Source organism: Oncorhynchus nerka, linkage group LG22 (genome assembly GCF_034236695.1).
Source record: "Oncorhynchus nerka isolate Pitt River linkage group LG22, Oner_Uvic_2.0, whole genome shotgun sequence".
Taxonomy (NCBI): domain Eukaryota; kingdom Metazoa; phylum Chordata; class Actinopteri; order Salmoniformes; family Salmonidae; genus Oncorhynchus; species Oncorhynchus nerka.
Window position 1 is genome coordinate 13,718,263 of NC_088417.1, and position 12,921 is coordinate 13,731,183.

General features: G+C 43.1%; 1 protein-coding gene across 5 annotated transcripts in view; it reads right to left on the reverse strand.

The window, feature by feature from the left end:
* The window catches only part of LOC115104874 (lethal(3)malignant brain tumor-like protein 4), a 129,292-nt gene extending 124,727 nt beyond the window's left edge, over positions 1 to 4,565 (reverse strand). For 4 of the 5 annotated variants that reach the window (XM_029626239.2, XM_029626238.2, XM_029626236.2 and 1 more), the window contains exon 1: positions 4,479 to 4,565. The gene's annotated coding sequence lies outside the window, so the exon portion shown is untranslated. Of the gene's footprint in view, positions 1 to 4,010; positions 4,084 to 4,478 lie in introns of those variants that run through there. The other variant, XM_029626235.2, reaches the window with a different exon arrangement.
* Between the last annotated feature and the right edge of the window lie 8,356 nt (positions 4,566 to 12,921).

Consider the following 12,921-nt stretch of genomic DNA (forward strand, 5'->3'; position numbering starts at 1 on the left):
GGTAAAGGACAAAAAAAATGTATTTCTGTTTTTAGAAGGAGAGAAACACTGGGCCAATTGTGCGCCGCCCTATGGGACTCCCATCACGATTGGATGTGAAACATAAAAATACTTTTTGTGGTATTATTAATTTGTCTTTTCTGGTGGATTAAACTGAAGTTGCAACCAATGACAGCCGGTTGTGATACAGCCAACCAAACATAGAAATACATCTGACTATAGAATTCTCCCCCAACCTCCTTCTAGGCAAGTCTATTGTCCAGCTACCTGCTAATAGCCATGTTGGCGCAGTACAACATGACCGTGTGTGTTTGAAAGAGTATTTTCCAGTAAGAAACCATTTGTTTCCCTTCATTGGACTAATTTGTCCAAATATTTCTGTAATTCAGTGATATTTATTCCCATAGTAATTCACTATTCACTACGATAAACGGGAATCCCACCATTACCCCTGGTGTAACAAAACCGCAACTCTTCAGTGAAGAGCACTTTTTGCCAGTCCTGTCTGGTCCAGCAACGGTGGGTTTGTGCCCATAGGCAATGTTGTTGCCGTTGATGCCTGGTGAGGACCTGCCTTACAACAGGCCTACACGCCCTCAGTCCAGCCTCTCTCTGCCTATTACGAACAGTCTGAGCACTGGTGGAGGGATAGTGCGTTCCTGGTGTAACTTGGGCAGTTGTTGTTGCCATCCTGTACCTGTCCCGCAGGTGTGATGTTCGGATGTACCGATCCTGTGCAGGTGTTGTTACACGTGGTCTGCCACTGCGAGGACGATCAGCTGTCTGTCCTGTCTCCCTGTAGTGCTGTCTTAGGCGTCTCACAGTACGGATATTGCTATTTATTTCCCTGGCCACATCTGCAGTCCTCATGCCTCCTTGCAGCATGCCTAAGGCATGTTCATGCAGATGAGCAGGGACCCTGGGCATCTTTCATTTTGTGTTTTTCAGAGTCAGTAGAAAGGCCTCTTTAGTGTCCTACGTTTTCATAACTGTGACCTTAATTGCCAGCCGTCTGTAAGCTGTTAGTGTCTTAACGACCGTTCCACAGGTACATGTTTATTAATTGTTTATGGTTCATTGAACAAGCATGGGAAACAGTGTTTAAATCCTTTACAATGAAGATCTGTGAAGTTATTTGGATTTTTATTAATTATCTTTGAAAGACAGGGTCCAGAAAATGAGACGTTTCTTTTTTTGCCTAGTTTATATTGCCCTGCTAATAACAGGGTTAATAATATTTCTGTGAGAATAGTTCTAAATTAATAATAAATTAATAATAAATCAGTTTTAAAAAAAAAACATTTTGAGATGATTTCGTTTTCAAATTACGTAAGATTAGCGAGAAAGGGGCCATTCTTGAACATGGGGTGAGACATTGTTACTAATTTGTAAATAAAGCTTGTTTGTTATTTAGAATTATTTCTTTCCGTTTTTAGAGGGGGAAACCAAAAACATTCAGTCATCTCATGGGTCTCCCAGTCGAGGCCGGCATGGGTATTGAATCAGCATCTGTAGCAACACAGCTTGACATGCTATGCAGTATTTTAGACTGTGGCACCACTTAGGCGCTGTACAACTTGACCGGTCGGGAGTAGCCTACACTATTACAGTAAGAGCAAAATAAAATAATAATAACCTTAGTGTAACAACAGTTTTAGTAAGTAATACTGAAGTGCACAACTTTCAGTGTCTATTTAGGTTTATGTCGCCCATTCATTGTCAGAGACACAGTAGGACCCAAAAGCATAATCAGTGCTCCAACTCCCCCTTGCACTGGTCTGGAGTGATGAAGTGGTGACGCAGGGTAGCGTACTAAACCACAAATTATCTCTAAGTCCCGCAGCATAATCGCACTTTCAGTGGAGCAAACGCTTTACGCAAAGAATTACAAACCATTCAACATTGTTAAAAACGAACACGATACAACTAAAACTATACACTTAAAACAGACGAGGTCACTGAAATGTTTTGCGAAGAGCGAAACCCAAGCCAGTACGGCAATACTGAAGTAATTAAGTTAAAAAGATGATATTCATGATAGAAACCACTGTCAAACTTAAAGGGATAGATAAACAAGTCTTACAACGCATTATAACTGCATCGTAATGCATTTTACCTGCAGAATTTAAGAGAAGTGTAACAGCATTGTTTTGAATGCTTTACAGTCAGTAGGATATGTAAAATAAATGAATAGCTGACTTCTGATATCAAGTGTTCATGAAAATAGATAAAACATACGCTCAGTTTCCAAATAACCCCTCATCCATCAGCAATAAGCATTTACCATTCAGAAGGGGGAGTGTAGCCTTCGCTCATATCACATAACATGTTCACATCCAAGTCCAAGTTACAAACGGACGCTTTACAGTTCGGGACAATGATATCAGGTCTCCACCAATATCCTTATAATGTGAGATGACATATCGGCTTCACTTGACAGCAGAAGCCAAATGTAAAAACTTAGCAATGACTTTACCAAGCCAGTGCAACATTCTCTATAATAGAGATATTGAAGGCACAGCGTAGATTAGACTATGGTTCCACGCATGTTGTCAGTTAAGATATAATTTACTAAACTCAACCGAGGCAATAAAAGTCACAGTTTAGCCAATTTGTTGTCGTTGAATAGGTTCTTCCACTGGTACACAAACTGAAGATGCTTCTCAAGCCAAAACACTTTATTCATGTTTTATCTGTGTGCTACAACAGGAAGTGTTATGTGGCAGCTATATTGCGGCGTGAAAAGCAGAAAGCATATGAACTACTTTCCGACACGGACATCAAAATAAACACCTCAACAATATAACCTTTAATCTGACTTTTTGACAATCACAAGACAAGATACAACATCAGTCACCTTCAAAGCAAATGGAAATTAAGTATTGAATATAAATCATTCAATATATAACAGCAGCAAGTCCATGTTGTTGCTGTGATGATATAGAACAGGGGTATTCAACTCCTACCCTACGAGGTCCAGAGCCTGCTGGTTTTCTGGTCTACCTGATAATTAATTGCACCCACCTGATTTTCCAGGTTTAAATCAGTCCCTGATTAGAGGGGAACAATGGAAAAATGCAGTGGGACTGGCTTAGAGGTCCAGTTGAGTTTGAGGGCTCTATGAAATATTAAACATTAGGGTCTATTTTCTTAGAAATACGACTAACGAGTAGTGTTTCACTAAGTAATAATAATTGAATGACCAGAGAACTAAAGAGGGAAAACCTGTTTGATAAAGCAACAATAGATTGTTTAAGGCAGCCCCCGCACCTCTCTGATTCAGAAGGGTTGGGTTAAATGCTTTACGACACACTGATTAGGAATCCCCTTTTCCTTTTCCTTGTTTGTGAAAAAGGGTTGGGTCTTCTGGGGGTGTGTGTGCTGGGGGTGTGTCTGCTGCTATTTTAGTTTAGGAATATGTATTCTTGTTTTGTTACTTTAGTGAAGTTTGACTGTGGTAACATTTTACTGCATTACAGTCATACAAACAAGCCCTTACATTCTTTACTCAACAGGTGTATTTTATTCCCAATTTACTTCTTTTTTTTCCAGTTTTCTTCAAGTAAATTATGAATGTGCATCTACTTGTATCTAATCATTGAATAGGATAAGGTTTTGACAATTATTAGTAGGGGTGAATGATTGTTAGAATAAGAACACAATTTTAATCATTAAGAATCAGATATTATTTTATATTTTACATTTTCTGGATAGTTTGTGTTACAGTGACATTTAGAAAACACGAAACAAGTTGCCATTTAGGCCTAAGGTTTTATAAACAAAATATGAGAAGCTTTATAGGCTACACCTGGTCAGTTCAAATAAACAGAAAACGATTGTTGTTAAACAAAATGTCGAGGTAATCTAAATGTTAGAGCCAAAACCACTTTGTAAGGTGCCAAGATGAAACTGAAACTCCAGCCAACTAGAAAACAGCTTGAAAGAGAAAACAGTTCTGAAGTCAAGGAAATAAAAACAATGTAGCGAAGCTTCATCAAACAACTTCTTACCATTGTTTACATGTCTCCTCGCACAAGGACAGATGCAACTCATCACGTAGCTACCAAAAACGCTAACGTGCAGAGGAAACATTTCCGAGAACAGTCAGAAAATTATAGTTTCACTTAGCTTGACTGCCGTGCTACGCATTGTGTTTACACTATCTCGTATCACTTGTTTGGAAAATGTTTCAGCAATAAATTGACGAATACATAGACATAGTTGATTTTACTTAATTTAGTGGGTCAGTAGTTGACGGAAGGGGCATATTATATGTTCGTTTGCTTAATAGGAGAAAACATGAGAGATTAGCGCGAGAATAGCCATCTCAACACATCTGAAAACGATGGGAAAACCCGACACGCCATTCGAATAGTTTTCGTCCTACAAAATGCAGCTCTTCCATAGTGTGTGCTTGGTCATATTTTAAAAACAAAGTACAGTAACCCAGCGGTTGTATGAAATTATGAATTCCTTACCAACACGGCTGTCGTTTTGCCCCTCAATGTTGTGACAGGAGGAATAGGGTTCTCTCGCAGCGGTTGTGCGCATGCTCTCGAACAGCCCTCTACTGGAAGACTCATAACTAAATATTAGATGGCGATTGAACAGGTGTGAAATATGGTGGATGGGCAGACGATAAGGAAAAGGTGGGCTACAAGACAAGGATTGTATAACAGTCCATACTTTCTTGTAAATATAATTGGATATTAATTATAAAATACTAACCTACTGTCAATAAATCAATAAAAATTTGACAATTTCATGTAATGGAATTGAATTTCATGCAATCCTGAAATTGCTAACATTTTTAGCAGAGTGGTCTATACATTACACCCGAGTTAAGAATAGAATAGACAGAGTTAGAATAAACATAATTCCATATAAATGGTGAGGAATTTCACAGAATTCCTATTACTCAAATTTGACTCAGATTTTTAAATCTGGCCTCTCTTCGGCTTCCTCTTATTTAAATTCAAACTTGAACTATTGAATCTATTCCTGGACACAAAGATGGGTTCATAAGGAAGATAGAATGGGTTCATAAGGAAGAAGATAGAATGAGTTCATAAGAAGATAGAATGAGTTCATAAGAAGATAGACTGGGTTCATAAGGAAGAAGATATAATGAGTTCATAAGAAGATAGACTGGGTTCAAAAGATGATAGAATGGGTTCATAAGGAAGAAGATAGACTGGGTTCATAAGGAAGAAGATAGAATGAGTTCATAAGGAAGAAGATAGAATGACTTCATAAGAAGATAGAATGAGTTCATAAGAAGATAGACTGGGTTCAAAAGATGATAGAATGGGTTCATAAGGAAGAAGATATAATGGTTTCATATGAAGATATAATGGGGTCATAAGAAGATTGAATGGATTCATAAGAAGATTGAATGGGTTCATAAGGAGATAGAATGGGCTCATAAGGAGATAGAATGGGCTCATAAGGAAATAGAATGGGCGCATAAGGAGATATAATGGGCTCATAAGGAGATATAATGGGCTCATAAGGAGATATAATGGGTTCATAAGGAGATAGAATGGGTCCATAAGGAGATAGAATGGGCTCATAAGGAGATAGAATGGGTTCATAAGGAGATAGAATGGGTCCATAAGGAGATAGAATGGGTCCATAAGGAGATAGAATGGGTTCATAAGAAGATAGAATGGGTTCATAAGAAGATAGAATGGGTTCCTAAGGAGATATAATGGGTTCCTAAGGAGATATAATGGGCTCATAAGGAGATAGAACGGGCTCATAAGGAGATAGAATGGGCTCATAAGGAGATAGAATGGGCTCATAAGGATATAGAATGGGCTCATAAGGAGATAGAATGGGCTCATAAGGATATAGAATGGGTTCATAAGGAGATAGAATGGGCTCATAAGGAGATAGAATGGGCTCATAAGGAAATAGAATGGGCTCATAAGGAGATAGAATGGGCTCATAAGGAGATAGAATGGGCTCATAAGGAGATATAATGGGTTCATAAGGAGATAGAATGGGTCCATAAGGAGATAGAATGGGCTCATAAGGAGATAGAATGGGCTCATAAGGAGATAGAATGGGCTCATAAGGAGATAGAATGGGCTCATAAGGAGATAGAATGGGCTCATAAGGAGATAGAATGGGCTCATAAGGAGATATAATGGGTTCATAAGGAGATAGAATGGGTCCATAAGGAGATAGAATGGGCTCATAAAGAATAAGATATAATGGGCTCATAAGGATATATAATGGGTTCATAAGGAGATATAATGGGTTCATAAGGAGATATAATGGGCTCATAAGGATATAGAATGGGTTCATAAGGATATAGAATGGGTTCATAAAGAATAAGATAGAATGGGTCCATAAGGAGATAGAATGGGCTCATAAGGATATAGAATGGGTCCATAAGGAGATAGAATGGGCTCATAAGGATATAGAATGGGTCCATAAGGAGATAGAATGGGCTCATAAGGATATATAATGGGTTCATAAGGAAGAACATAGGATGGGTTAATAAAGAATAAGATAGAATGGGTCCATAAGGAGATATAATGGGTCCATAAGGAGATAGAATGGGCTCATAAGGAAGAAGATATAATGGGTTCACAAAGAGATAGAAGGAGTTCATAAGAAGATAGAATGAGTTCATAAGAAGATAGAATGGGTTCATAAGAAGATAGAATGGGCTCATAAGGAGATAGAATGGGCTCATAAGGAGATAGAATGGGCTCATAAGGATATAGAATGGGTTCATAAGGAGATAGAATGGGCTCATAAGGAGATATAATGGGCTCATAAGGAGATATAATGGGCTCATAAGGAGATATAATGGGCTCATAAGGAGATATAATGGGTTCATAAGGAGATAGAATGGGATCATAGGGATATAGAATGGGTTCATAAGGATATAGAATGGGTTCATAAAGAATAAGATAGAATGGGTCCATAAGGAGATAGAACGGGCTCATAAGGATATAGAATGGGTCCATAAGGAGATAGAATGGGCTCATAAGGATATAGAATGGGTCCATAAGGAGATAGAATGGGCTCATAAGGATATAGAATGGGTTCATAAGGAAGAACATAGGATGGGTTAATAAAGAATAATATAGAATGGGTCCATAAGGAGATAGAATGGGTCCATAAGGAGATAGAATGGGTTCATAGGGAGATAGAATGGGTCCACAAGGAGATAGAATGGGTTCATAAGGAGATAGAATGGGTCCACAAGGAGATATAATGGGTTCATAAGGAAGACGATAAAATGGGTTCATAAGAAGGTAGAATGGGTTAATAAAAATATAGGTTGGGCACATTTGCACATAATGACCTGTGGCCAGACTTATGTTGTGAACTAGATAAGTCATACAACCTGCATACAAAGACTGATGTAGCTAGTGTAAATTATATTTGTATGACTTTGCTCTTTCTATCTTCATACAAACACCTCAACAACATCCCTGATGTATTTCTGCCAGGTCGCATAAGTAATTCATGATCACTCTCCTTGTTCTGTTCGTAAAGCAAGGGTTGCCCTGGTGACTGGCTGCAGCAATGCCTGAATAAAATATTATGCTACAGTTATTTTAAATAAATAATGGAATTTGACATGTTTCTTATGTAACTCTCTATTGTAGTTTCTGGTTCTGTGCCCTTGTTGCCAATTTAAACAACGCTCGTCATCATGATCTATCATATGACTGACTGTTCCAATCAAGTCCAATTGATGGCCCATGGAGCTGTCATTTAAAGCCTTGTCCTTTCCTTCTAGTGGGCATTGGTGTAAAGTACTTAAGTACAAATACTTTAAAGTACTACTTAAGTAGTTTTTGGGGTATCTGTACATTACTGTACTTTTACTTCACTACATTCCCAAAGAAAATAATACACTTTTTATTCCATACATTTTTCCTGACACCCAAAAGTACTTGTTGCATTTTCAATGCTTAGCAAAACAAGAAAATGGCCCGATTCACACACTAATCAAGAGAACATCCCTGGTCATCTCTACTGCCTCTGATCTGCTGGACTCACTAAACAAAAATGCTTCATTTGTAACTGATGTCTGAGTGTTGGAGTGTGCCCCTGGCTATCTGTAACTGATGTCTGAGTGTTGGAGTGTGCCCCTGGCTATCTGTAACTGATGTCTGAGTGTTGGAGTGTGCCCCTGGCTATCTGTAACTGATGTCTGAGTGTTGGAGTGTGCCCCTGGCTATCTGTAACTGATGTCTGAGTGTTGGAGTGTGCCCCTGGCTATCTGTAACTGATGTCTGAGTGTTGGAGTGTGCCCCTGGCTATCTGTAACTGATGTCTGAGTGTTGGAGTGTGCCCCTGGCTCTCTGTAACTTATGTCTGAGTGTTGGAGTGTGCCCCTGGCTCTCTGTAACTGATGTCTGAGTGTTGGAGTGTGCCCCTGGCTCTCTGTAACTGATGTCTGAGTGTTGGAGTGTGCCCCTGGCTCTCTGTAACTGATGTCTGAGTGTTGGAGTGTGCCCCTGGCTCTCTGTAACTGATGTCTGAGTGTTGGAGTGTGCCCCTGGCTATCTGTAACTGATGTCTGAGTGTTGGAGTGTGCTCCTGGCTATCTGTAACTGATGTCTGAGTGTTGGAGTGTGCCCCTGGCTATCTGTAACTGATGTCTGAGTGTTGGAGTGTGCCCCTGGCTATCTGTAACTGATGTCTGAGTGTTGGAGTGTGCCCCTGGCTATCTGTAACTGATGTCTGAGTGTTGGAGTGTGCCCCTGGCTATCTGTAACTGATGTCTGAGTGTTGGAGTGTGCCCCTGGCTATCTGTAACTGATGTCTGAGTGTTGGAGTGTGCCCTGGCTATCTGTAACTGATGTCTGAGTGTTGGAGTGTGCCCCTGGCTATCTGTAACTGATGTCTGAGTGTTGGAGTGTGCCCCTGGCTATCTGTAACTGATGTCTGAGTGTTGGAGTGTGCCCCTGGCTATCTGTAACTGATGTCTGAGTGTTGGAGTGTGCCCCTGGCTATCTGTAACTGATGTCTGAGTGTTGGAGTGTGCCCCTGGCTCTCTGTAACTGATGTCTGAGTGTTGGAGTGTGCCCCTGGCTATCTGTAACTGATGTCTGAGTGTTGGAGTGTGCCCCTGGCTATCTGTAACTGATGTCTGAGTGTTGGAGTGTGCCCCTGGCTATCTGTAACTGATGTCTGAGTGTTGGAGTGTGCCCCTGGCTATCTGTAACTGATGTCTGAGTGTTGGAGTGTGCCCCTGGCTATCTGTAACTGATGTCTGAGTGTTGGAGTGTGCCCCTGGCTATCTGTAACTGATGTCTGAGTGTTGGAGTGTGCCCCTGGCTATCTGTAACTGATGTCTGAGTGTTGGAGTGTGCCCCTGGCTATCTGTAACTGATGTCTGAGTGTTGGAGTGTGCCCCTGGCTATCTGTAACTGATGTCTGAGTGTTGGAGTGTGCCCCTGGCTATCTGTAACTGATGTCTGAGTGTTGGAGTGTGCCCCCTGGCTATCTGTAACTGATGTCTGAGTGTTGGAGTGTGCCCCTGGCTATCTGTAACTGATGTCTGAGTGTTGGAGTGTGCCCCTGGCTATCTGTAACTGATGTCTGAGTGTTGGAGTGTGCCCCTGGCTATCTGTAACTGATGTCTGAGTGTTGGAGTGTGCCCTGGCTATCTGTAACTGATGTCTGAGTGTTGGAGTGTGCCCCTGGCTATCTGTAACTGATGTCTGAGTGTTGGAGTGTGCCCCTGGCTATCTGTAACTGATGTCTGAGTGTTGGAGTGTGCCCCTGGCTATCTGTAACTGATGTCTGAGTGTTGGAGTGTGCCCCTGGCTATCTGTAACTGATGTCTGAGTGTTGGAGTGTGCCCCTGGCTATCTGTAACTGATGTCTGAGTGTTGGAGTGTGCCCCTGGCTATCTGTAACTGATGTCTGAGTGTTGGAGTGTGCCCCTGGCTATCTGTAACTGATGTCTGAGTGTTGGAGTGTGCCCTGGCTATCTGTAACTGATGTCTGAGTGTTGGAGTGTGCCCCTGGCTATCTGTAACTGATGTCTGAGTGTTGGAGTGTGCCCCTGGCTATCTGTAACTGACGTCTGAGTGTTGGAGTGTGCCCTGGCTATCTGTAACTGATGTCTGAGTGTTGGAGTGTGCCCCTGGCTATCTGTAACTGATGTCTGAGTGTTGGAGTGTGCCCCTGGCTATCTGTAACTGATGTCTGAGTGTTGGAGTGTGCCCCTGGCTCTCTGTAACTTATGTCTGAGTGTTGGAGTGTGCCCTGGCTCTCTGTAACTGATGTCTGAGTGTTGGAGTGTGCCCCTGGCTCTCTGTAACTGATGTCTGAGTGTTGGAGTGTGCCCCTGGCTCTCTGTAACTGATGTCTGAGTGTTGGAGTGTGCCCTGGCTCTCTGTAACTGATGTCTGAGTGTTGGAGTGTGCCCTGGCTATCTGTAACTGATGTCTGAGTGTTGGAGTGTGCCCCTGGCTATCTGTAACTGATGTCTGAGTGTTGGAGTGTGCCCTGGCTATCTGTAACTGATGTCTGAGTGTTGGAGTGTGCCCCTGGCTATCTGTAACTGATGTCTGAGTGTTGGAGTGTGCCCTGGCTATCTGTAACTGATGTCTGAGTGTTGGAGTGTGCCCCTGGCTATCTGTAACTGATGTCTGAGTGTTGGAGTGTGCCCCTGGCTATCTGTAACTGATGTCTGAGTGTTGGAGTGTGCCCCTGGCTATCTGTAACTGATGTCTGAGTGTTGGATCTGTAACTGATGTCTGAGTGTTGGAGTGTGCCCTGGCTATCTGTAACTGATGTCTGAGTGTTGGAGTGTGCCCTGGCTATCTGTAACTGATGTCTGAGTGTTGGAGTGTGCCCTGGCTCTCTGTAACTGATGTCTGAGTGTTGGAGTGTGCCCCTGGCTATCTGTAACTGATGTCTGAGTGTTGGAGTGTGCCCCTGGCTATCTGTAACTGATGTCTGAGTGTTGGAGTGTGCCCCTGGCTATCTGTAACTGATGTCTGAGTGTTGGAGTGTGCCCCTGGCTATCTGTAACTGATGTCTGAGTGTTGGAGTGTGCCCCTGGCTATCTGTAACTGACTGATGTCTGATGTCTGTTGGAGTGTGCCCCTGGCTATCTGTAACTGATGTCTGAGTGTTGGAGTGTGCCCCTGGCTATCTGTAACTGATGTCTGAGTGTTGGAGTGTGCCCTGGCTATCTGTAACTGATGTCTGAGTGTTGGAGTGTGCCCCTGGCTATCTGTAACTGATGTCTGAGTGTTGGAGTGTGCCCCTGGCTATCTGTAACTGATGTCTGAGTGTTGGAGTGTGCCCTGGCTATCTGTAACTGATGTCTGAGTGTTGGAGTGTGCCCCTGGCTATCTGTAACTGATGTCTGAGTGTTGGAGTGTGCCCCTGGCTATCTGTAACTGATGTCTGAGTGTTGGAGTGTGCCCCTGGCTATCTGTAACTGATGTCTGAGTGTTGGAGTGTGCCCCTGGCTATCTGTAACTGATGTCTGAGTGTTGGAGTGTGCCCCTGGCTATCTGTAACTGATGTCTGAGTGTTGGAGTGTGCCCCTGGCTATCTGTAACTGATGTCTGAGTGTTGGAGTGTGCCCCTGGCTATCTGTAACTGATGTCTGAGTGTTGGAGTGTGCCCCTGGCTATCTGTAACTGATGTCTGAGTGTTGGAGTGTGCCCCTGGCTATCTGTAACTGATGTCTGAGTGTTGGAGTGTGCCCCTGGCTATCTGTAACTGATGTCTGAGTGTTGGAGTGTGCCCCTGGCTCTCTGTAACTGATGTCTGAGTGTTGGAGTGTGCCCTGGCTCTCTGTAACTGATGTCTGAGTGTTGGAGTGTGCCCCTGGCTCTCTGTAACTGATGTCTGAGTGTTGGAGTGTGCCCCTGGCTCTCTGTAACTGATGTCTGAGTGTTGGAGTGTGCCCCTGGCTCTCTGTAACTGATGTCTGAGTGTTGGAGTGTGCCCCTGGCTCTCTGTAACTGATGTCTGAGTGTTGGAGTGTGCCCCTGGCTATCTGTAACTGATGTCTGAGTGTTGGAGTGTGCCCTGGCTATCTGTAACTGATGTCTGAGTGTTGGAGTGTGCCCCTGGCTATCTGTAACTGATGTCTGAGTGTTGGAGTGTGCCCCTGGCTATCTGTAACTGATGTCTGAGTGTTGGAGTGTGCCCCTGGCTATCTGTAACTGATGTCTGAGTGTTGGAGTGTGCCCCTGGCTATCTGTAACTGATGTCTGAGTGTTGGAGTGTGCCCCTGGCTATCTGTAACTGATGTCTGAGTGTTGGAGTGTGCCCCTGGCTATCTGTAACTGATGTCTGAGTGTTGGAGTGTGCCCCTGGCTATCTGTAACTGATGTCTGAGTGTTGGAGTGTGCCCCTGGCTATCTGTAACTGATGTCTGAGTGTTGGAGTGTGCCCCTGGCTATCTGTAACTGATGTCTGAGTGTTGGAGTGTGCCCCTGGCTATCTGTAACTGATGTCTGAGTGTTGGAGTGTGCCCCTGGCTATCTGTAACTGATGTCTGAGTGTTGGAGTGTGCCCCTGGCTATCTGTAACTGATGTCTGAGTGTTGGAGTGTGCCCCTGGCTATCTGTAACTGATGTCTGAGTGTTGGAGTGTGCCCCTGGCTATCTGTAACTGATGTCTGAGTGTTGGAGTGTGCCCCTGGCTATCTGTAACTGATGTCTGAGTGTTGGAGTGTGCCCCTGGCTATCTGTAACTGATGTCTGAGTGTTGGAGTGTGCCCTGGCTATCTGTAACTGATGTCTGAGTGTTGGAGTGTGCCCCTGGCTATCTGTAACTGATGTCTGAGTGTTGGAGTGTGCCCCTGGCTATCTGTAACTGATGTCTGAGTGTTGGAGTGTGCCCCTGGCTATCTGTAACTGATGTCTGAGTGTTGGAGTGTGCCCCTGGCTATCTGTAACTGATGTCTGAACT